General features: G+C 42.8%; 1 protein-coding gene across 1 annotated transcript in view; it reads left to right on the forward strand.

The window, feature by feature from the left end:
* Nucleotides 1-26,136, forward strand: part of PTPRN2 (protein tyrosine phosphatase receptor type N2) — an 816,843-nt gene that overhangs the window by 222,544 nt on the left and 568,163 nt on the right. The window lies entirely within an intron of this gene.

Genomic DNA, 26,136 nt, shown 5'->3' on the forward strand with positions numbered 1-26,136 from the left:
GATAGATCTCCCCCGAGCGCCACCCTCTGTCCCCGACCCTGGAGAAAGGAGACCAGCCACTGTAAGACTGTCCCCCTAATCCCCACGTCGGCAAGGCGGCTGGCCAACAAATCATAGTCAACCGTGTCAAACGCTGCTGTGAGATCAAGTAACACAAGCAGCGCTGACCCGCCTCGATCCAGATGCCTGCGAAGGTCGTCTGTGAGGGCAACCAAGGCTGTCTCCGTCCCATGGCCAGGACGGAAGCCAGACTGGAATGGGTCCAGGACTAGAGCATCATTCAGGAATTCCTGCAGTTGTACCGCCACCGCCCGCTCAATCACCTTGCCCAGGAACGGGAGGTTCGACACTGGGCGGTAACTGGACGGGTCGGTGGGGTCCAAAGATGGTATTTTCAGGAGGGGCCGCTCTACCGCCTCCTTTAACACTCCTGGAAAAACCCCAGAGCTCAGGGAGATGTTAACAATGGCCTCCAGATGGTCCCGTAGCCCCTCTGAGCTGGCCTTCACCAGCCAGGATGGGCAGGGGTCCAGAGGACAGGTGGTTGGCCTCATCCCCTGCAGGATCCTGTCAACATCGTCCTGAGAGAGCAGGCTGAAATGGTCTAATACGGACCCAGAAGACGGCCAAGGGGTCTCCAGTTCCCTTACTGTATCAACAGTGGGTGGCAGGCCACGGCGAAGGGACAAGATTTTACCCGCAAAATAGCTCGCAAAAGCCTCGCAGCCAATAGTTGAATTAAGAATTTGGTGGTCTCCCTGAGAGAGGGAGACCAAGGACCGAACTGTTTGAAATAATTGAGCCGGGCGTGAGCTAGCGGATGCAATGGAAGCAGCAAAGAAATCCCTCTTTGCTGCTTTCACTGCCACCTCATAGGCTTTCATAAACGTCCTATAAGATGTTCTTGCCTCTTCGTCGCGCCCCCGCCTCCACACTCGCTCTAGTCGTCTCAGAGACCACTTCATCTGGCGAAGCTCCTCGGTAAACCAAGGAGCTACCCGTTTGCGGGCTCGGAGAGGACGGCAGGGGGCAATAGCGTCAATGGCTTCGGAAAGACGGCCATGCCAATCATCCACCAGCTCATCTAACGTACTGCCAGGGGGCATCGGATCCCGCAGAGCCGCCTGGAAACCAATTGGATCCATAAGCCTCCGCGGGCGAGCGTAAATCCGCTCACCGCCCACCCGGGAAAGGAGCGGCATGCTCAGACGAGCCTTCAGAACAAAGTGATCTGACCATGGTACTGCATCATAGGCATCCAGGACCACCATCATCCCTGCCCCAAAAATCAAATCCAGCGTGTGACCTGCTTGATGCGTGGGAGCCGAAACAAACTGGGAGAGTCCTAGGGCCGCCATGGAGGACACCAGGTCAATGGCCTGCATGGAGGCATCGTCGTCAGCATGGACGTTGAAATCCCCGAGAACCAAAAGTTTCGGGAATTCCAAGGCCCAGCTGGCCACCGCCTCCAAGAGACCAGACAGGGAAGATGCAGGTGCAGTAGGCGGTCGGTACACCACGCATATTGGCAACCTCTCCTCGGCGTCCAACACTAGGCCCACACAATCAATGCCAGTAATTTTTGGGGTGGGGAGTGGTCTGAAGGAGAAAGACTCCCGAATGAGCAAAGCCACGCCTCCCCCCCGACCACTTGTCCGGGACTGGTGGAGGACCGTATAACCTGGGGGGGCTAGTTCTTTCAAAGCGACCGTCTCGCCCTCCCTCACCCATGTCTCGGTCACGCAAGCCAGGTCCACATTCAATGCTGCAAGATAATCTTGCAGCATTTTGGTCTTATTATTTATGGACCTGGCATTGCACAGCGCCAGTGTCGGAGAGTGGTTTAATATCCTAGCCCCACAACAGGTATATCTTGGGATGGGACGCAGATTGGAAGGGCACCGAGCCCTACCATGTCTCAATGCCCTTCCCTTCCATAATCTGCTCCCACCACCATACCTCCCGCGTCCCCGGATCACTGGGATCCCCGACCCCAAGCCGGCCTCCTCACCAATGAACATAGTGCTAACCCACCACCCTCACAAAATCAACAGCCCACCAACTATCATAGACTAAGCTATCAAACATACACAAAACCCCAATACCCTACCAAATTAACAACATAGACTACAGTAACTAACACACATAGTATAAAAACAATAAACAGTAACAAGGCGAGCAGTCCCCTAGCAGCAGTCTTATAGGCTGGAGCAACAAGGGGCGGGGCCGGGCAGATGGAAAGCCCAGCCCTTGATGGAAGCAGCTCGCTTGGCAGCAGCGGCAGCAGCAGCAGTGCAGGCTACAACAACCTTTGTAGGCTGGAGCAACAAGGGGCGGGGCCAGGCAGATGGAAAGCCCAGCCCTTGATGGAAGCAGCTCCCTTGGCAGCAGCGGCAGCAGCAGTGCAGGCTACAACAACCTTTGTAGCCTGGAGCAACAAGGGGCGGGGCCAGGCAGAAGGAAAGCCCAGCCCTTGATGGAAGCAGCTCCCTTGGCAGCAGCGGCAGCAGCAGCAGTGCAGGCTACAACAACCTTTGTAGGCTGGAGCAACAAGGGGCGGGGCCAGGCAGATTGAAAGCCCAGCCCTTGATGGAAGCAGCTCCCTTGGCAGCAGCGGCAGCAGCAGTGCAGGCTACAACAACCTTTGTAGGCTGGAGCAACAAGGGGCGGGGCCGGGCAGATGGAAAGCCCAGCCCTTGATGGAAGCAGCTCCCTTGGCAGCAGCGGCAGCAGCAGCAGTGCAGGCTACAACAACCTTTGTAGGCTGGAGCAACAAGGGGCGGGGCGAGGCAGATGGAAAGCCCAGCCCTTGATGGAAGCAGCTCCCTTGGCAGCAGCAGCAGCAGCAGCAGCAGTGCAGGCTACAACAACCTTTGTAGCCTGGAGCAACAAGGGGCGGGGCCAGGCAGATGGAAAGCCCAGCCCTTGATGGAAGCAGCTCCCTTGGCAGCAGCGGCAGCAGCAGCAGTGCAGGCTACAACAACCTTTGTAGGCTGGAGCAACAAGGGGCGGGGCCGGGCAGATGGAAAGCCCAGCCCTTGATGGAAGCAGCTCCCTTGGCAGCAGCAGCAGCAGCAGCAGTGCAGGCTACAACAACCTTTGTAGGCTGGAGCAACAAGGGGCGGGGCCAGGCAGATGGAAAGCCCAGGCCTTGATGGAAGCAGCTCCCTTGGCAGCAGCGGCAGCAGCAGCAGTGCAGGCTACAACAACCTTTGTAGGCTGGAGCAACAAGGGGCGGGGCCGGGCAGATGGAAAGCCCAGCCCTTGATGGAAGCAGCTCCCTTGGCAGCAGCAGCAGCAGCAGTGCAGGCTACAACAACCTTTGTAGGCTGGAGCAACAAGGGGCGGGGCCGGGCAGATGGAAAGCCCAGCCCTTGATGGAAGCAGCTCCCTTGGCAGCAGCAGCAGCATGGTATCATCATGCATGGTAGACTTGTATTGATGTGTTTAAATTAATTCTACTATTGAAATTAAAGTTTTTTGCAAGTGAAAGGGACAAGGATGTTTCCTTCCGTGTACCTTTTAAACCTAAGTCTACATTCATTCCTAACATTCAGGATGCTAACATAGAAACGCTTGAAAGAGTTATCCTTAAAGACATCACAGCCCTTGAAAACAAAAAGAAGAAATGGTGGGATAACATGTCCAAGGCTGAGAAAGTAGCCTTAAAACGTCTTGCCGAAGTTTCGAGTATAATCATCAAACTGGCTGAGAAGAGAGGTGGGATCGTTATCCTAAACACTGAGGACTATTTATTTGAAGTTAATCAGCAGTTACAGGATTGTACCAACTATATCCCCATCCCCAGGGATCCCACTGTGCATATAGGGAAGATCATTAAAGTGACAGTGGATGAAGTGTTGGGAGCAGGAGACATTACACTGGCCATTCATGGCTTTTTAATAAACAAGTACCCAAGAGTCCCCGTGTTTTATCTCCTTCCCAAAATTCATAAAGGTGGATTCCCACCAAAAGGTAGACCTATTGTGTCAGGGTCGAGTTCCATCTTGGAACCATTTGCTCAATATCTTGATTATTTTTTACATCCCCTAGCCAGAAGGACTGCATCTTTTATTTTGGATACCAGAGAATTCATCAAAGCTATTGAAAATGTACCAATCCCTTCTAATGCAGCTTCAGTCACAATGGACGTGACTGCTCTTCATACCTCCATATCACATGAAGAGGTTCGTGTGGTAGTGGAGGAAGTGCTGACTGCCAATAATGTCCCTTCTATTAATTTTTTGATGAATCTGCTAGATATTGTTTTAGAGAAGAATTATTTTCACTTTGATGAAGAATTCTTTTTTCAAACAAAAGGAGTTGTGATGGGCTGCTCTATAGCCCCAAGCATTGTGAATTTATATATGATCAGACAGGAGATACTGTGTATTATGAATAAAGACATGAATCCATTCTTTCACAATATCCTCTTTTTTAGGAGGTATAGTGATGATTTCTGTTTTTTGTACAAGGATTTTGATACAGTGGAGGCTATGGGGAATTGGTTAAACTCGATGAACCCATGTATACAGTACGCCTGGCAGTACAGTAGAACTAGTGTTAATTATCTGGATGTGGTTACTTATAGAAATAATCAGAATGCCATCAGTGTTAGACCTTTTTGTAAAAGAACAGATAGAAATTCTTATTTACAATATGACTTTTCATCCTCCACACCTCAGACATAACTTATCTTATGGTCAGTTTCTTCAGCTATCCAGAAATGCCTCTAGGGAGCAGGACTACATGAGTGAGAGCGATAGACTTGGTAAGGATCTATATAACAGGGGATACCTTATGGAGGTTGTGGAGATAGCAGCATCGAGAGTATCACATATATCTAGGGATGCCATGTTTAGCTCTGAGGAAAGGAAAAGAGACTAATGGCTTCGGTAGTCTATCAAATATACCCCCCTTGCTAAAGACATTACTAACATCATTAGGAAACATTGGTATCTTGTGAGTGAAATTTCCAGTTCTGAGATAGTACTCTCCATTGGGTTTAGATGCACCAGAAATCTTAAAGACTCTCTTGTGCATTCAGACTTCAGTTCTAAAATAGTTGGTAGGGAGAATGCTGTGAGCCACTTTAGATGCGGTAGGTGCAACATTTGTGATCTTGTGGCAGCTGGCAAGGAATTCACAGTCAACCGGATGGACTATCATGTTAAGGGATTTTTCAACATGTAATACGGCAGGAGTCGTATATGTCATTGAGTGTACTTGTCTGCTTCTGTACGTTGGGAGTACTTGTAGACCTGTGAAAGTAAGAATTCAAGAACATGTCTCCCATATCAAAAATAAAACACTAGAAGCACCTTTAGTGCAGCATTTCTTGAACAGACATAGAGAGCCAAGAGTGTTTAGATTCTCTGTACTGCAGGTGATAAAAACTTCTAGAGTTCTTGATTTACAGCGTGAGCTTCTGAGACAAGAATCTTTTTGGATATTTGAGTTAAACACAGTTACCCTTAAGGGATTAAATCAAATGTTAGACTTGACTTGTTATTTATGAATTGTTGTGATTTCCTCCTGTCTGACTTCATTGTACCTTTAAATTTTGATGTGTCTGATTAATTAATTAAGTGTGACGTGTATATATTTGGCACGAAGCTGTCCTTATCCCTATGTTGTATCTGGGTTCCTATTACGGTTTTGGAGGAGTCAGAAACAATATTGATCAATTGGAGTTGTGAGTAATATTTTGTATAATTTATTTATGGAATATTGTAATTAGCAGAGGATCATGTTTTGTACTATGGTTGATTATACATTTTCTGAAGACAACTGTTGTTTCTGAGCACTCTTGAAAAATATTTGTTGCACAGTGCACTTTAAGGGTACAAAGCTAGTTACTTTCTACCATGGCAGGTCTTTTGATCTCCTCACTGGTATACTCTGTGTTGCCCCTCATTTGTTCTTACGGGCCTCAGGATTCGGCTGTCCATTCTCTTCTTACTCTTTTCCCACTTTGTACATATCCCAGAAGTTGGCCTCAGTATATACAGGGGCAGATTCTAGTGAGAGATATTTCAGCTAGATTTTGGCACGTACTAGTGAATAAATAATCTGTAAAAATAATTAGTTAAATCTTTATGGATGGTATCTAAAACTTGTTAACTGATTGATTCCTAGGGTTAGAAAGTACTCCACAAGGAGGGAAACACATACAGGAGGTCAAGGTGTATGTTTAATGCCCAGGATTTCTGGCCAGTGGCATCAAGCATTCCATCAGTTCTAAAGGGGAAAAAGCAGCAATTATTGTACAAGCCAACTAATTTTTTAATATATGCAAATTAAAAATTGAACAATTTACTATTATTATGAAACAATGATTTTAAAAATAGTGTGTGTGGGGGGGAGGTGTCACAGACTAGGCCAGGTGGAAACCCTAAACTCTGAATAGTCCTTATTGTCGGACTTTGTAAACTACAGGAGGGAGGACTATTACCATTGTTGTTCAGAATTTCTTACCATATATATACATACGATATGTACAGATCATAGGCCATATCTTTCTATTATGATCAAATTTTTAAAGCCAAAATATGGTACAGTCCCCTTTATTTCTATAGAGCTATGAAAATTATAAATTGCTGTTTGTTCTCTACTCTTAAATAGGCCAAAATACTGGGGGGGGAGTGGGTCTGTTCTGTAGAGAGCAATATCGGAGAGCTTGGTGCAATGTCAAACACAGAAGGGGTTAGTAAAGCTAATAATGGAGGGATCTGAATATGAAAAGCATCCCTGTCACTAAACCTTTGTCTGAAAGGAGAAAGCGAGAAGATTTTATCATATACCAATTCCGGCTTCTCTTTTGTTGAGATGTGAATAAATATCCTGCCTAAATTCTCCAGAAATGAAATGGCATTCAGTTTATCTGAACAGATACACTTTATTCCCTTTTCAAATTAGTCATTTCCGCTATGCATGGCTTCTCCTGCCTTTTTTGTGTTGTAATTGAAACTTTTAATAATTGATGTCACCTTTTTACATATTTATTTCCTGTTAAGAAATAGTTTATACAACAGCCAGGGAATGATACAGTAGGCAGAAATATATTTTCAGTTATAAACCTTTCTCTCTCTTCACCTTTCACAGCTGCTGTGATAAAAAGTTATTTCCTGTTAAACAGGAGAGAAAAGACCTGACATTTTATATACAAATAAGCCTGCTTTAAGAGTAGCTAAACAATGTGTTAATACTGAATTCCATAGGTACTATAGGGCATCTGTTCTTTTGAAAAAGGACTCAAAGAGGTAGTCAGGAATCAAATTTTATATCTGTAGACGGAGAGGAGGAGATGGCGGTGGCTACCAACACCTCCATGTATCATCAGCCAATGCTTCTGTCACAGACCCTTATTTTACAGATATAGGTTGAACAAAAGAAGCAGGCTTAACAATTGCTTAATTTTTCATATTTGCAAAACTTGTACAAGTTACTTGTTCAGCTAGGTTTTAGGTGGGTAGCCATGTTGATCTGCAGAAGAACCGCAGGATTTGAGTCCAGTGGCACCTTAGAGACCAACAAGATTTTCAGCATGTAAACTTTTGAGAGTCAGAGTTCCCTTCTTCAGACCCTCATGTGTAAGCTTTCGAGAGTATTATTTTTAAATTATTATTTGTTATTTTCGATTTTTATTCCACCCTTCCCACACAAGCAGGACCAGAGCGGATTACATCAAATAAACCAAATTATAATTTACACCTTAAAAACAGTTAAAATCAACAAACAGCACAAAATACAGTATGTAGTTAAGATATACAGAGCAATCAGCTAATTGAAGGGAGTCAATCTGCTACTTTAAAACTGGATGGTGGATGGCTCTAATAGGGAGGGATTTGGTCTTCCTTTCTCCTCCTCTATCCAGGCCAGTGGAGGCCTAGCCTAGCCTCAACCTTATGCCTGATGGAACATCTCTGTCTTACAGTCCTGGTGGAAGGACAGTAAATCCTGTCAGGCCCTGGTCTCACTAGACAGAGAGTTCTACCAGGTCGGAGCCAGGACCGAGAAAGCCCTGGCTCTGGTCGATGCCAGGCAGGCCTCCCCGGGCCAGGGACCACCAAGAGTTATTTATCTCCTGATCAGAGTGTCCTCTGGGGCACATATGGGGAGAGGCGGTCCTGCAGAAGGGGGGCTCCCTCTCTCTATCCCACATCTGCTAGGCACTACAGGGAAGAGAGAGGTCAATTCCCCTTCCCTATGCATGTGTTAGGGGTTCGTGTCAGGTTAGAGGTGAGGAGACACAGGTTTATATTTCTGCCCAACCATAAAGCTCGTTGGGAGTCTGAAGAAGGGAGCTCTGACTCTCGAAAGCATGGACTCTGAAAATCTTGTTTGTCTCTAAGGTGCCACTGGACTCAAATCCTGTTGTTCAGCTAAGTCCTTGATGTTCCATCCTTGAAAGAGATAAGTTTCAGTAGTTGCATGGGTGCACAGAATAAACTCTCAACAACTTGGTCTAAACCAGGGGTGGGCAATTGTTTTGGCTCGGGGGCCACTTTGTGGTAGCGGAGGTTAGCGGAGGGCTGCACCTTTTAAAATGATTGCATTCATTAGTTAACTTTGCATTTCAGAAAAGGTATAAATTGTATCATAAAAACCAATAAATATAAATTAAATAAAATAGTGGTAGTTTTATTCAATTTATTTATTGTGCTAATTTCATATCATCTATAGCTGCAAGCACATTTAATTTTAGAATCAGTTTAATGAGACAAATGTACCCTATCACACTTTTCTACAATTTTTCTGACTGTCTTGGTGGGCCACAAAAAACTCTGTAGCGGGCTGCATGTGGCCCGCGGGCCGCAATTTGCCCACCCCTGGTCTAAACAACTACAAAGTTTGTTACATTTATTTTTTAGGAAATGTCTTTCTATCTCAGGAAGGAACTTCATGTCATGCCATTGGAGGATTTTGGTGTGGTCATGTGGGTTTCATGTGTTTGAGCCTATATTAGATAACCAATCCAAAAGACTCCTGTCTCTCACATTTGAGTTACATGAGATTATCCAATCTTTCTGAAAGTTCTTTGGCAAGATACTTAAAATTGTATTTTATCTTTTAAATTTAAGATAGATAGAATAAGGGATGATAACATATATGATTATTTGCTTCTGATATCTTTGACATATGCAACTGTATTTCATATTTTTGTGATCTTTGTACATTTGATAATTTCAAGATTAATTAGACTGATTTTAAAAGTCTTAAAAGACAACATTGAGTGATGATTGGCTAGAATACATAGTTTTCAGTTCACACGTAGAAATAAATATACCTCTCTTCAGTCAGAAGGCTGTTAGCTTGTAAGAAAGAGGCTTGAGGAAAAGCCATTTCAATACAGCCCTGTTGTTTAGTGGTTAGAACTTTGCTTTGAAGCAGACGGAGACTATTTTCTTCCACGTGTCTATTTTGAGAGAAATGCTCCCCCAATAGAGGAAATAATGCACTGCAACAGTTTGTCAACTCTTCATCTTATCAAACACGGCCTGGGCCAAAAGTGACACATCGTTGGTATCGGCCAGTCACATAGCATGGTCTCCAGGGCTGTTTGAACTTACCAACCCAGCCCTGATACCTTGTGAAATTTCTAGGTCAGGAAACAATGAAGAACAGGTGCAGTTTTGTAGAGCGTAAGAATCACTTGGCACTGGTATAAGCCCTTAAGTCAGAGAGTATGAAAGAACATAAAAGGGTTTGAGGTAGCCTGTTGTGATTTAGAATGGAGAGAGGGGCTAGATTTTACCCTAGCATGTGACATTATGAAACTGAAGGCCCTAGCATGTAGGTCTAGAAAAGTAAAGCCTATTGTAACAATGGATTAAACAGTAATTAGATTAAACATTCTATACTAGGTAATCAAGTGGTCATATGCATGAGTGAATTGGTACACAGAAGATGTAGCATCATTAACTTCTGAAATATTCATTTTTGCAAGAGGAAAATACCAAGATAATTAATGAGAGCAGAAGCTATGTGCAAGAGTTTTAATTAGTACCCTGCATCATCTCATACCACATATATGTAATGAGACAATATAGAATGCAATTGTAGTAATCTCTTGGGATTGTTTTAACCTTTAACCTTCTTTTTGTATTTGGTGTATGAATGCACTGTTATTATGCTAATGGAAAATACACTGGCGGAAATGAAGGGAGGTAGGTGCAGTTTTGCAGCTACAGCTAGGCTATTGCTCTTTTTTTCTCATCAAAAAGTGGTGTTCTAATTCTTTTGATGAAAACAAGAATAATTGCATATTTCCTAGATTCCATTTTTTTTCAAATGGAACAGTCAGTGGCATATTCCTCACCACATGATGATTGCCTCTCTGGGTGCCAGTATAATGAAGCAGCAGATATTCTCCAGTCAGGGTCCTTAACAAGGAATTAAAATGTTCCTTGAAATTCCACTTCCCTATATGCTGGAGGGGAGAGGGCTAGAGTATGTTACCAGTGCTATTTCTGAGCTATATTTTAAGGAAGGTTCTGCCTGATCCGTCAAAGGTACCTGTATGAGACATGACCTTTTCATCTTGTATTTATTGTGTCTTCCCAAATACATGTTGTAAATGTACAGCACCTGTCAACATTTCACCAGGTGAAATGGCCACTATGACTAAGAGGCCTGCCTCTAATTCTTTGCTACTTCATTAACAGCAGCCAATTGTGGAAAGGAAAAACAGAATGGCATAAAAACAGTGAGAGGCAGGGAAGAAAGAAAGGGGAGGGGGAGAACAGTGATTTCTCCTTTTTCAGTTTGTTTCTTCATATAGTCCTGCTCTAAATTCTCCCTATCTGCAACATAATCTTTCCCATTCCACTCTCTTGTTTTTCCCTACATGCAGGGGTTTTTTTTCTAGGAAAAGAGGTGGCGGAACTCTCAAGAGGGAAATGAGGAAGAAACACACAGGATTCTTTGAAAGAATATTATTTTCACGCACTATTGCCGAGCATTTTCAAGAGGTGCCGGAACTCTGTTCCACCGCGTTCCCGCTGAAAAAAAAGCCCTGTGGAAACTAGGGATGGCTTCTTCATTGCTTTTCTCTTTTGTTTTGTAGCTGTTTTCTTTCTATTTAGCAAAACAAATTTGAGATCTCTAAATTTAGATCCCCATGCCTAATATATTTGAGAATGACTGATTTGAAAATATTACTTCTTTCTTTCCAGTCTGCGGTTTAAAAATGTAAGGTTTCAAATGGCTGTTATGTTACTGCTTCTGAATCTGCCTTTCTTGTGAGGGAGCAGGTGAACAAGTTCCAATTGAATTCAGACATGATTGAGGTGTTGTTAGGTGGGAAGGCAGATGTTCTTGAGGGGCTGATCTCTGCCTAGGCTCTGTGGGGTCAAGTTAAGCAGGTTAAGAGCCTGGGTATGCTTCTGGACCTAGCTTGCTGTTTGAGAAGGAGTTTGGTGTTGTTGCCAGAAATGATTTCCGTCATTTACATATGATTTGAAAGGTCTCTCCAGTTCATGATCCTACTGACCCTGTCATGTCTATCCATGGCTTTTGTAAACTCCAGCTTGAATTATTACAGCACGCTTTGCGTAGGAGTGCCTTTATAGGTAACTTGGAAACTTCATCTTGTGCAGAATACAGAGGTCTACCTCTTGATTGGGACAGAGGATTTTGCACATATAACACCAATTTTACCTATTTGTTTACAGGTTGCCTGTTTGTGTACAGGTGCCATTCATGTTACCTGTTTGAACTTTTAAACACGTTCCCATCCTGAGAGCCACAGATGTAAAGACCATCTCTCCCCAGTCAAACTTGCTAACTTAGATCATCCGATTACCTCATATTAGACTTCATCTTTTGGAAAGGTGTATTTGGTCTCCACAAGATCTGTGGCCTTCTTGTTGAATAGTCTACCAGATGAGGTTTGGAGGGGAGGGGATACCATCTCTGACAAGGCTTAGAAAATGATGTAGGGCCCTTCTGTTCCCGTCTATGGAAATTTACTCACCTACTGCTGAGGTCAGTTTGTCAGAAATACACTTTGGATAAAGTTTTTAAATTTAATTTTCAGAAGTGAACATATAATATACAATCTTTCCAAAAGTCAGCTTCATAATCTTATATAAATTATACATAAATACAATATAAAATTTATTTCTTAGCATTTCCTTCTGGTTTGATCCTATTCCAAAACCTTTTTGACAAAAGAATCTTGAGAAGAATGTTTCCTATCCTGCATATGTTTATAAGTAGTAACATTACCATATACATAATAAACCCTGTCTTGTGAAACCAGGCCTCTTTATTGGGTAACTTCTGCTTTGAATATTGCATAATTAGAATTCTTGCCACTGTCAAAAGATCAGACTTAAATCTTTACTTTCATTTCTAAAATATCCCAGAAGAACCACATTATCATTAATAATGTCTTCTTCCATAGTCTTAAAAATTTCCTGCCAATTTTTTTTGTAATAAGCCAAGATGCTTTTTGTATCTCTAGCAAAATTTAGAAGCCATTGGTGCCCTTTTGGCAATTTTCTCAGGTGTATATTAATACCTGCACATTAGTTTTATTATTTCTCCAATGTCTAATGAATACATCTAAATATTTGTATATGATCTGACCCAAGTAAAAAAAAATTCTCAGTCTCAACTAAGATCTCATCTATTTTAGTAACAAGGCCTTTTTGACAGGCTGACCAAAACATTATACTTTCCAACTTATTTAAGAGTTAGAAAATATTCATCAGATATAATTTGTCATTGTTGGGTTCTGGTTGTTTTTACTCTGTGTAGAGCTGATGACTCTGTAAGACTCTGTCCTAGATGATCCATGCTAGCCTGATCTCATGAGATCTTGAAAGCTAGTTAAACCTTGATTAATACTTGGATGGGAGACCACCAAAGAAGATCAGAGCTGCTATGCAGAGGCAGTTAATGGCAAACCACTTCCGAATGTCACTTGCCTTGAAAATAGCCATAAATTAGCTATGACTTGATGGTACATTCCACTACGAGGACTAATGAATCTATTCTAATGGGTTGAGTTGTATAGTTGAGGTTATAAGTTGTGTAAATTTATTATTTAATATTGTTTGGTTTTATTCTTGTGGTGTAATTATTTTATGTTCTTGTTGAAGGACAGAATGCCTAGTGAATGCAGTGTAAATATGTGTGATAGGTGCTGCAGGAACAAAGATCTACACAGAGCCTGGTTTTATCTTTAGTAAAGAAATATGATGCCTTTAGTTAAGGAACTCCACTGCAATCCTAAGCAGAGTTACTCCAGTCTAAGCCCATTGAAACCAATGGGTTTAGACTGGAGTAACTGCTTAGGATTGTATTGCTAGACTGGGAAACAGTGACAGTGTTCTAATCTGTCTAACCATAGGATGCAGGATGCTTGTCCTGCCCTCATAGTTGCAAGATGAATGGGGGGTGGGGAGAGACGGGTAGCCAGAAGGATGGGAGAATCCCTAAGAACAACAATCTGCACTTCAAAGGGATATCGCCAGGACAGTAGAAAGGAAAGATGCACAAGTCCAGACCGCTCTGCCTTGCTAACTCTCTTGTAGTTCGCCTCTGAAACCTGAGACTAAGAGATAGTGTAGCTTCCAACACTTGTTGGGCTGTATTTTACTTATAAGCTGCTTTATTGAGCTAGAAATATGAGAGAGATTTTTAAAATAAAATAATAAGTATTTACATTCTACTACAGCTAATTATTAAGTGCTAATTTTGGCAAAAAGTCAAAATGCTCACTTTAATAGATCTCCCTATAGTTTTTTCAAATCTGTACTTTGTTGTGTATCTCATCAAAATTTCATAAGTACAAATGCTTGGATCTCACTTAGCTTTCCATGCATGCAAAGGGAGGGATTTTTGCAGGTCCTCCCGCCCTGTGGGAGACTTCCACTTCCTCTCGCTAGGCTATTGCAAGAGATCCTCCTGTTCCCCAGGTAGGGTTTCCAGTCCCCCAGTGGGGGTGGGAGATCCCCCCACTCCTATCTTCCGCCCCCTACCACCACTCACTTGGCAAGTGGGGAGGAGGCACAGGAATAGGCCTCCTGGGCGCACTCCCAACAATGTCATTTCCCAGGAGTGACATCTTCCTTGAAGTGACATCATCATCACACCACCCCGAGAGCACTCCTGTGCTTTGCAGTGGGCCAATTTGGCCTCACTTCCAGAAGTGATGTCATCACTCAGGTGTGAGGAGCAAAGACAAGGTAAATGCCAGGTCTCCCCCCTCCCACTGGGAGGATAAGGGGATCTAGCAACCCTGTCCCCAGGAGCAGCATTTCAGGTGTTTGGGGAGCTGTGGGATGAAATAATCAGCCCAAATCCACTCTCCTCTTATGCCCATGAAAACCTAGGCGTTAACCAAGCTAAAGTCTTGAAGTTTTTCCCATAAAGCAAATTGTTTTCCAACATTAGAAAACATTTAATTCAGAGTTTAGGACTGAAATGTTGAACAAACAAATATTCATAATATCCCTAAAGTTTTTAAGAACGCTGAACTATTGAAACACAGCTAGAATATTTTTTTGAAGATCATTTAGCATGACAGGATACAGTAGATCAAATAAAACATACTAGATAAGGACTGGTTTTCCCAAAGAATGGCTACTGAATGAATTCTGTTATGCATATAAACTGCTGTTGGAATGGTATATATAAACATTTTGAAACCATAGTAAATTAATAATCCTTAATTTTATTGCATTGCCTAGTCCAGGATTCCTTGGATCGTTGTAATTTAGCTCCTGAATCCCAAGCATGATGCCACTTATTCTGGTGTAACCCAAAATGACATTATTCATGGAAGTGTGTTGACAGCCATTTGACCAGGCTGCTTGCTAATGGCATGCAATTTCAAGGCGGCCTGTCTTCTCCTACTGATCACCAGCAATCAGCAGGTAAAGATGCAAATTGCCAGAAGTTTGCACCTGGCAACTTTAAGAATGTGGCATCACATCCCCTGAAACTCCACCCTCCTCAGGCACCAGCCAAAAATCTACTGGCATTTGCCAGTGCAGGGCTGACAACCCAAATATGCATTCATTTAATTTTTTTTCAAAAATTTAGGTTGCATTAAATAATCAAGCGAGTTCTATTTAATTCCATATGATTCAATTCTGGGTAAACATGTTTAGGAACTTAGCACTAAACATAACCACAATCCAATGCAGGCTAAAGTGTGTTTGAACCAGTGCGTTTCAATGGACTTTAAGTGCATTTATGTCTTTGTTGGATAGTGGCATGGGAGTTTTGAGGCTGGCTAGCCTGATCACCTTTTATTTACATGTGTTATACAGTCTTTTCTGAGTGGTTAAATGGAGAAAATCAAATGCTCTGCATTCCAACTCAGCGGTGAATGCTGATAACAACCTTCTTTTAAATTAGTAAGCAAAACCTGACTTTTCTGTGAAAGCTTCTGCAGGTATAGCCCTTGTATAATGTATAAATCATTATAAACATGGCTTGAAAGGAAACCCGGTGTTTATACTGAAGCTTTCCTGCCCTTCATAAGCTGTAAAAGCTTGAAGTACTGGCGCATCTCAAATTCAAAGGCAAATGGGAAAAAAAGAGAGAGAAGGGACTTGTGAAAGGGTTCTGCAGTTCAGCTCATTCAGCAAGTTTAGAATATTAAGCAGATTTGGCCCATGCTGAGAAGAGTCTGAGGAACACATTCTCCAAGTCTCATTTCTTCTGTCAGGAACCTGATTAACAAAGACATTTAAATAATGTCACTGCACTCCATAATGATCTGATCCCATTTTCTCTTTTGTGTGGCCACTGAATGCATTTTCTCCCAAGTTGGCATGTTTGACCTCCATTTCCTAATGGTGTCGGGCAATGATACATTGAGTTATTTTCCTGAATTGAATATGAATTCAGTCTTCAAAATTAGCAGAAGCTTTTGTCACTTTGGCTGATGAAAGCACAATATTGCATTTACTTTAATAACTATCCCTTCTGTTGCTGCGCTGATGAGTTTCTCAGTATCTCCATTAGAGACCTTTGTCTTCATAGGCTGTCTTGGCTGAATAAAATAGTTTGCTTTTTAAAAAATGGTTGGTTCCAAAGAATGAGAAGCAGTGGAAAATAAGATCATTTCTTTATTGGCCAGTTGGTGGCAGTGAAAAAATATGCAAGTGATGAAGTTATACAGAATTCTCCTTCAAACACAGTGAAAAGGCAACAAATTCTTAATGTTTTGCATACCAAGGGGAGCTACTAATGTAGGCTTGTACAGTATGACCCACAAGACCAAACCCAGCTACCAGCCATGTATGGTTGTCTACCAATGCCTTGATAAACCTCCCAGCTTTGCCACCAGCCTGAGAGTGGGAAAAAAGGGATCTGGTTAAGCATATGGCAGGGTAAAAATATAGCTGATTTTCTGAGTTTGACTTAATGGGTCACATTTTTTGCAGGCATGGGTTAAATCACAGAAGATGGCAGGTAGAAGCCTTAAGGTGACACTGATTGAGCAGGCAGAATGCATCAAATGGCTTCCCCAGTTGATTCTGCATCTCTTTCTATTGATTAATGCAGAATTTCCATTTAGCCTCTTACATCTACCTCCCAGTACTTAGGCATGCGATATTTACCTTGACCATAAAACAAAGAATTGAACTGGTCTTAATTTTCATGAAACCAAGATAGTTGGAGCCAAACTATAATGCTTCCTGCTACTTTTGAATTTAAGTCTAATGTATGAATACTGAGAATAAGGAAGTTTTCTGTAAAAAGTGCAGATGTTCAAAATTTACAGATGTTGTGAGGCAGAAGTAAATAAAAGTCACATATATCTTTCTTGTGCATGTAAATATTTCCATAGGCTTATCAGTTGGAAGCAGCAGCATGGTTTCTGACATCAGAGAATAGAATGGATTGGATTCCGTGCCAAAGCAAAATGAAGCATGAAAAAGTATTTTGTGAAGAAAACTTTCCATGGAAAATATAACAAATGTTCATACTGAAGAATTAATTAAAAACACAAAGAATTAATTAAAAAAACACATACATACATCCAAATTATCAAGTTTCAAAAGATATAATGCTTTCATTCTTAACTGATACTGATGAATAGGTTTGAACTTACATGTAAGCAATTATACACTTTAACACAGGGGTCCCCAACCCCGGTCTGTGGACCGGTCCCGGTCTGTGGCCTGTTAGCAACAGGGCTGCACAGGAGGTGAGTGGCGGGCGAGTGCAGAGTCGGCTTCCGGGAGCAGGCGAGGTAGGTGGTCGGCTATCACCCCCAGATGGGACCGTCTAGTTGCAGGAAAACAAACTCAGGGCTCCCACTGATTCTGCATTGTGGTGAGTTGTATAATTATTGTATTATATATTATAATTTTATTATATATTATAATGTAATAATAGATATAAAGTGCACCGGTCCATGGAAAAATTGTCTTCCACGAAACTGGTCCCTGGTGCCAAAAAGGTTGGGGACCGCTGCTTTAACACATCCCAAATTCTTCTTATATAAATAGACATGGATTATCATACTGGACATGCTAAATAACTTTAAAATTTTCTCTTAAGTCAGGTAAGGGACTGCTTTTACTTCCAGGATTTTCCCTAAAACTGCAGGAACTCATTAGCATAGCTCATTATGCTAATGAGTTATGCTCAGGTTCCCCCGCCTGGCAGCAGCCTGATCAGGGCTGTTTTACCCCCAATCCAGGCCCAAAGGCCCCAAATGGCTCAAAATGGCCATTTTGGGCACGTTTTGGCCTGGATCAGGCCCAAAACAACCCGGATTGGGTTGGTGCAGGGGTCCTCCACCAGGCACCGACCCAATCCTGGCAGTTTGGGTCCTGATCCCAGCCAAAAAGGGCCCCAACTGGCCAAAAATGGCCTTTTTGGCCCCGTTTGGGCCCAGATCACAGCTGAAACAGCCTAGACCAGATCAGTGCTGGGCAGGGGAGGGTTCCCCCACTTGGCAGTGACCAGATCCCGGCAGTTCTGGCCCCAATCCCGGCAGAAAACAGCCCAAATGTCCAAAAGTGGCCATTTTGGGCATTTGGGCCAGGATCGGAGCTGAAAAGGACGGAATCTTGTCGGAGCCAAGTTGGGGCACCCTCCCTTGCCCAGGACTGACCTGGTCAAGGCTGTTTTGGCCCAGATCCGGGCCCCAAAGTGCCCAAAATGGCCATTTTGGGCCCATTTGAGCCCGATTTGTGACCTAAAAGGCCAGGACCAGGATGGTGCTGGGCGGGGGATGCTTCCTCTGCTCAGCACCAACCTGATTCAGGCCCCTTTGGCCCCAATGTGGGCTGAAATGGGCCCAAAATGGCCATTTTGGGCCATTTTGGGCCCATTTCGGCCAGGATGAGGGCCGAAACGGGCCCTGGCACTGACCCAATCCGGGCCAAAATGGGCCCAATCCAGGCCAAAATGATACAAAATGGCCGACAAATGCCATTTTTGGCCTGTTTCAGCCCAGATCAGGGCCGAAAAGGCTGGGACCGGCCTGGCACCGACCCAATCCTGGCCATTTTGGCCCCGATCCAGGCCATTTTGCCTCCAAAACGGGCATGTTTCGGCCAGGATTGGGCCCATTTCAGGCTGTTTTGGCCCCAATTGGGGCCCTTTTACCCGCAATTGAGACCTAAACAGCCCAAAATGTTTGAAAGTCAGGTGGACGGAGCCACCTGACTTGGGGGAACTGCTGTTCTGGTGCATTCCCCCTCAAAATGAGCCCTGGGGGTAGGGATCCTATTCCCCCAGTGGGGGCTGGGCATTCCCCTTCTCCCACCTTTCCACCCCCCACTTACCTGTCCAGTGGTGAGGGAGGAAGGGAATGGGCTCTTGGGCACGGTCCTGGGGGTGGTGCAACGACGTCACTCCTAGGAGTGACATCATTGTGCTGCCACGAGAGCACTCCCATGCTTCACAGCGGGCTGATTTCAGCCCCAAACGGGCTGAATCAGGGGAGATAGTTCTGAATTTGCTGCACTGTGCAAGGAGTTGGACCAGATGGTCCTGGAGGTCGCTTCCAAGATCTATGATCACGTTAGCATGTGGTGCACTGACTGGTCCTCATCCTTCAAGCTCTCCAAATACTGTATATAAGGTTGCCAGCCTCCAGGTACGACCTGGAGTTCTCCTGGAATTACATCTGCTCTCCAGGCTATAGAAATAAGTTCTTCTAGAGAAAATGGCAGCATTGGAAGGTGGACTTTATGGCATCTCATCCCCGCTGAGCTCCCTCCCCTTCCCAAACTTTACCTTCCCCAGGCTCCACCCCCAAATTTCCTGTAATTTCCTAACTCAGAGTTGGCAACCGTATGTATTTTATCATATTTGGTATGTCTTCTGAATAAAAAGGCCTAACCCAGTGATACCTCAGCAGTGGTCCTACAACTATGGCGAATTTTGAGATAACTCACAAGTCCATAATGGAAAAAAAATCAAGGGAAAAGATGAAGAAGAGTTTATATGAAAACCTGGCTAGATCCAACCCCTTGTCTATCTTGTAGGGAGGTGTGATAAATATGAAACATTGACTTGGATCTAGTGATATGCAATGAGACTTAATACAGTTAGGCTTGTGCAAGATCTTGTTTAATTCATGACATTTTCCTGCCTATATCTTATACTGCCCAGAAATTGTTTACATAACATCTAACACAAGTGAAAAAAATGTTTGGGATACAGTATATTTAACTTAGCACATGGGGTTAGTGTGATGGTTTTTTAAAAACACATTTCTGCTTGCAGAGGGACTTTAGTACATATAGAAATCTTCTGTTGGATCCATTCCATTTCCTAATAATTCTGGTTATTTAATTTAAATTATATGATGTGCCTAAGCATTTGGTAGTAGAATTCAGCTGCGAAAGAGAGGAACTTGTCAAAAGTGATGCAAAAATACTGCTATGAGTTCCTTTGGTGTGACTTTAGCCAATCAATTAATCACACAAGGCCGAACTCGAGGACAGTTCAGCTTCATTCTACTAGAATAGAGGATCAGAGGCAGTAGTCTGCAAAAACTCTAAACCTGCCTGCAGGAAGGTTGTCAAATCTTTTTTATAATAAGGTAAACAATATTTCTGCGCATGTCTATTAAGTAAGGATACGATGGAATTTTCTAAGGCTTCTGTGTATGCTCTAAGCAAGCTAAACCAGACAGTTCTGCTTTTGCGGTGAGCACTTGTGATAAGCTATATTCTAAGAATATTTCTGACTTCCTTGTTAACTTCTGCAGAAATTCCAAGGATATCAGACTTTCTAGATTTGTCAGGAATCCCAAGAATACCCAAACTTGCTGGCCTCATCAGAAATCAAGAATTTCCCAGACTTTTCTAACCGCCAGCTTAGTTTGCAAAGTGCAGCTTGAATACTTTTTGCAAGTTACATCATTAGAACAAATTACATGATTTTCTGATTTTTCTATCAAAAGGATAGGAGCAAACCCAAGAAAAAGTTGGCTTCAATGGACTATACTTTGTGCATCATCTTCAGTTTATCTCAAACTTTGTTCATATTATATGACTCATATAAAGACTAGCAACTGTTTCCTTCTACTTTTCAACAAGGGCCGAATCCACACTTCTCAATTTTTCCGCTTTCCCCCCACCCATTATTCGCTTCTCAGAGGGCTGTTCACATACTCATTTCTCAATCCCGCCATTCTCTTGCGTCTTTCGCATTGCGCCTCAGACGAATTTGTCATGCGTTCAAACGCTTCTCTTGCGCGGTTCTCACCATGGATGTGGACAAATAGAAGTGTTTCACAAGGAGACCGCCCCCTTCAAACCACCCCACTTCCGTGTTTGCAGCCTTTCCGGAACAACATCCCTCTTTGCCGTGCAATTATCAAGCTTTTCCACTCTCTCCACAGCATGCCTGCCTGCCCGCCCTTCCCCCCTTTTTTAAAAAGGGGACTTTCCCAGCATTGTTGCACAATCCTGGCCATAAATCTTAATCGGGGTGCTCCAAAATCCCCGCGAAGACATCAAGGGGTGGCGTCATTTCCATTTCCGTGTCATTTTTAGGATGCTGGAGAGTTGGAAATATCGGTGGCTGTTAAAATTAATTTTTTTTAACTGTTGAAATTACCGTTATAGCGGAAATCCGTCATTCTAACATTACATTCAAGTGTCAAATAATTAGTCTGCCTGTTTGGAGAGTTTGGATCACCCTCACCTTAAATATCAGTTCAAATTAGCCTGCCAGAATAATGGTCCAATGGATTTCAAAGAAGAAGGCATAGAATAACATTAACCAATCACAGGCATCATAGGGGTGTGGCCTCGCCATAGCAATTTAGCAAAAAACCGCTATAGCGGAAATCTGATGAAAAAATGAACGTGATGTTGTCATCGGTGACGTCGGATCTAAACCCGCCCCGTATTGCGCGATTCTACCAGGGATGTGGATGAAGTATAGCGCGAGGCAGCGGCGGTAAGAGAAGGGATGTGAACACAGACTGGGACACTGCGGGATAGATAGAATCCAGCGCGATCAATGCACATGAAAAGCGGAAGGTGGGGAAGTGTGGATTCGGCCAAGAACTGTGCTTCCTGCCTGGCTTTTGAGAAACATTTGGATTTTGCTGGCCTTTTTTTTTTTTTTAAAGTGAGGTGACTCTCCATTATTTACTACCTTCTTCCCAGGATGCAAGTGCTGCAATCTGACACCAGCAGCAATTCAAAGTAACATACCTGCTGGGCATCTTATAAAGAATGTGAGCAAGATCAGGCCTAAGGACCATGGCAGGAAAAATCTGCCCCTCCATTTAGCAACCCCCCCCCCCTTTACATGTAGTCTAATGAGCAGTTCTGGTGGGGTGAGCTCAAAATCTCACATGGTGTTCTGTGTCATTTTGGTTGCTCCAGAAAAATGTATTACATGGATTTTGTGTGTGTGTGTTGGGGAGTGTGTGTATTTTACTGGTTACATCTGCTTTCTTTGTAACCATTCCATTAAGTTGGCATTGATCCTTGGTATTTCAGGATTATACTTCAGTAATGAAACAATTAAAAAATATTTAGGGCACATTAGAAAGTTAATAGCAGGTCTTTGAAATGCTATTGCTTACCAAACCCATTCAGTGATATATTGTATAAACTGACCAAGTTATATTTTGTTCAGAGGCATAACAACTTAAAGTCCATCACATAGCACTGTGTGTGGAAATGAGGCAACAGAGGCTGATTACATGAACCTTCAATTGCTTTAAGCCGTCTCCCATTTCACAGCAATAAACAGAAACACTGGGAGTGCAATTTCCTGTCTTTTTCTCTAGTGCATGTCATTGGGATTTATGTTTGCAGATAGAAGTGGCAGTATATTTCTCTGGCCAATTAAGGTGCCTGAAGGAATTTGTTTGGTGTTTTCAGTAGTGACTGTTCTTAACACCGGGGCTATGGTCATGGAAGAGGACTTTATGAAGTGCTCTGGATTTTTGTCTGCAACCAGATAAATATGCCATCTCTTCTGTTTGCATATGATGTGTGCTGGAGAAGAAGACAGGTGATTGCACGCCTAGTGTTTATGTTAGCAATTGAAAGCAGCACTGTATTACATTGCCTTTTTGGATTGTACTTGCACACACACACATTTGGGTCACCGATCATAGATGGAACACAGCTGTTCAGAAGCCTACAAGGAGTGATGTTTAAGGATAGAGAACTGTCAGCATATTCAGGGAAGTTCCCAATACCTGGGAACAAGGGAGCCATGCACTCCACTATTTTTTCTGACCAACTATCGCAGGGAACCAAAACAGTCCAATTAAACTGCAACTTAGGCAGGAGCACTTTGTACATTTCTAGCTATGCAAGAACTTCTCAGGGAAATGTAGTTTGATTACGATTTCATCCAATATCATGAACTGGATAAATCTACATTCTGAATCAGGTAGTTACAAAATATTAAGCAACTTTATTTGTTTAAAAGATTTATGTCCTACACACTGCCTAATCTGCCTGAGGCATCTTTAGAATTAAAAAAATAACAGTTAAAGCAAATAACCAAGCAAACTAAAATAGCAATAGTAAAACTAATAATCAATATTTTAAAATACCAGGCAGTAAAACCAGTAGTATAAAATCAACATAATAGTGGAGCGAAGGAAAAATTAAAAAAATTAGTTAAAAGCCTGAGTAAACAAGGTCATTTTGGCCTGGTGCCTAAAAGCCAGTAATGTAGGTGCCTTGAAGGGGAGTGCATTCCACAGGTGGGGCACCACCACTAAGAAGGCTCCTGTTCATAGGCTGGAGTACCAAGAGTAGTGCTTAACAGCAGGGGATGGTGGTGACTGTCCTACTAGTATTGTGGTGCTGCTTAGCCATTTGGGGCTTAAAGGTAAGAGCCAGCATTTGAATTGTGCCCAGTAATAAGTAGGTGCTGACCTAGGGTTGCCAGCTCCAAGTTGGGAAATTCCTGGAGATCTGGGGGGTGAAACCTGGAGAAACCTGGAGAAGGTGGAGTTTGGGGAGGGAAAGGACCTTAGCATGGCATAATTCCATAGAGTCCACCCCCCCCCTCCCCAAAGTAGCCATTTTCTCCAGGTGAACTGACCTCTGTGGCCTGGAGACCAGTTGCAATTCCAGGAGATCTCCAACCCACTACCTGGAGGCTGGCAGCCCTATGCTGACCTGGTTGGTCTATGCTATCCCAAGCTAGTCAGATCTTGGAATCTTGAAAGCTAAACAGGGTTGGCCCTGGTTAGCACTCGGATAGAAGACTTCCAAGTCCAGGGTTGCATTGCAGAGGCAGGCAACGGCAAACTACCTCTGAATATCTAGCCTTGAAAACCCCATGAAGGATTGCCATGAGTCAGCTACAGCTTGACAGGACTTTCCATCACCACCAATGAGTAGGCAGCCAGTGAGAGGCTGTCATCTGCTGTGTGGACAGAGTGAATCCATAACACATTATTTGCTGACTTGCATGTTAAAACTTTCAAGAAAAGGTAGTATGGTGCTTTACTTTGTTCCATAATGGATAATTCTAATTTCAGACAGGCCCCTTCAGTTTGCTCTATATGACATTTAAAAAAAATATTTTATGGAATTCAGAGGGTTGATTCTGGTTTTTCCAAAAGAAATAGGTTTGAAATCTTTTTTCATGGGACTTTCCCCCCTGCTTTCATTACACTTTCATTTTTCATCTTCTTTCTACATAAATAAAAAAAATATTAAAAACTCATAACCATATCATAAGGACATTATGCCTGGACAGTTTAAATTGTTACCATTTTTCATTTCCTCTTATTATACTGAAATAGATTGTGGTTCTAATACTAGACTGAGCTAGCCATCGTATTATCTTTATTAAGTTTACAATAAAATCTTAACATAATACTCACTGAGGACAGGTCTTGCAGAACTGTAGAAAGCTCATTATTTTAAGTTTTGTTACCAGAATTCATTCTGTGTCTCTGTGTAGTTTTTAACACCTCTGCACCTATTTCCTTGAACTTTTGGGCATCAGCATGTTTTAGATGCCCTGCCGACTCTTCAGATAAATGTTACATACAATGGCCATAACCAAAGTTTTACTTACTGAAAATGTTGAGCCACCCAGATGTGTCTTATAGTGGCTGTAAAGGACTGAATAAGGTAACTCCTTTTGTCTGTTTACTGAAAGTTCTGCCCTTTTAAAGGGTCTGCCAGTTCCATTTTTATAGGTGCTTTCTTGAGCTGCTCTTATTTTGTTTTGTCTGTGTTTTGAGCCAGGTTGGTGAGAGATGTTTAGGGCTGATTCTGGCAGAAACTCTATTAGAATTCACATCCAAACACCCAAGCTCTGCAAGGGCAAAGAAAATGTCACTTGTCACCAATTTTTGCTGAACATTTAAGCAGAAGTGACATTTACTAGGGCTTGTTTGGAAGATTTATTAACACAATATATCCTTGGCAAGAATAGCTGTTTCAGTAAATGTTATGCTGTAACACGTAACCATGGGCTTAAGTGCAGAAAGATTCACCACACCAGCACTTAGTCATCTAAGGCAAAGCAGATACTCACTAAACATTTTATTGAGAGTGTGCCTTCATTTCTGTTCAATTCCATTAAAAGGTTGACATCTGCTGTGTGGACAGGGTGAATCCATAACACATTATTCGCTGACTTGCATGTTAAAACTTTCAAGGAAAGGTAGCCTTTTATTATATATGTCTGCTGAATCTGATAAATTATGGTATCAGGCAAAGTTTAAGAGGGCAAATAGAATAATTTGTTAACTTTTTATATAACTTGTTGCTGGTTATATCTAAAATATATCCTCTGTTCTTTCAGCTGCGACTCACTTTACACTTTATTCTAGTAGTATGTGGGTCATCTTGTTTGCTCACACATAATAAAATTTAACTCATATGTGCTTGTAGTCTGCAGTTAAGTTAGCGATTTCAGTAAAGTATGCCTCAGGATGACAGATGATTGCCCTCACTACAACAGGAATTAGACTTCCATTATGTGATGTAAGCCAGTGGGGAGGGATGAGTGTTTTGCCGGTTTGTGTCATTTATTTATTTATTTCAAATTCCTATTCTGCCGTCTCCACGAGCGGGCTCAGGGCAGATAACAACATATTAAAATACAATAAAAATCATCTACATTAAAACATTAAAACAACAGTGTATTAATACACATTTTAAACAGGATGGTGGACAGCCTTCACTGGGAGGGTTAAGATTTTATACACCTCTTTTTTCATGCCAGCGGAAGCCCAGCTTCAGCCATATGCCTGGCGGAACAACTCTGTCTTGCAGGCCACGAGCGGGCTCAGGGCAGATAACAACATATTAAAATACAATAAAAATTAATCTACATTAAATTCATCTACTCTGTCTTGCAGGCCTGGCAAAAGGATAGTAGGTCCTGCTGGGCCCTGATTTCAGCAGACAGAGCGTTCCACCAGGTGGGAGCCAGGACTTCATACTATGCCCAGCCCAGGTGGTGGGCTGGGCATAGTAGGCTATTTAGTACAAGTGGCTTGCTGTATACTCTGTGGTATCAAGTGAATGGCTATTGCAATGCTTCTAAGATGGTTCATTTCTCCCCTGTGGGCAAAGTTTGCAGGCTGCTTTAAGAGTAAATTCATACATGTGTCTGTGCGTCCTTCCCCCTTTTTTGCTGGGCCAGGAAGATGGACACACTAAAGCCTCCATATTTGATGGTTACTTACCTTGG

This window comes from Eublepharis macularius, chromosome 11 (assembly GCF_028583425.1).
Source record: "Eublepharis macularius isolate TG4126 chromosome 11, MPM_Emac_v1.0, whole genome shotgun sequence".
Taxonomy (NCBI): Eukaryota; Metazoa; Chordata; class Lepidosauria; order Squamata; family Eublepharidae; genus Eublepharis; species Eublepharis macularius.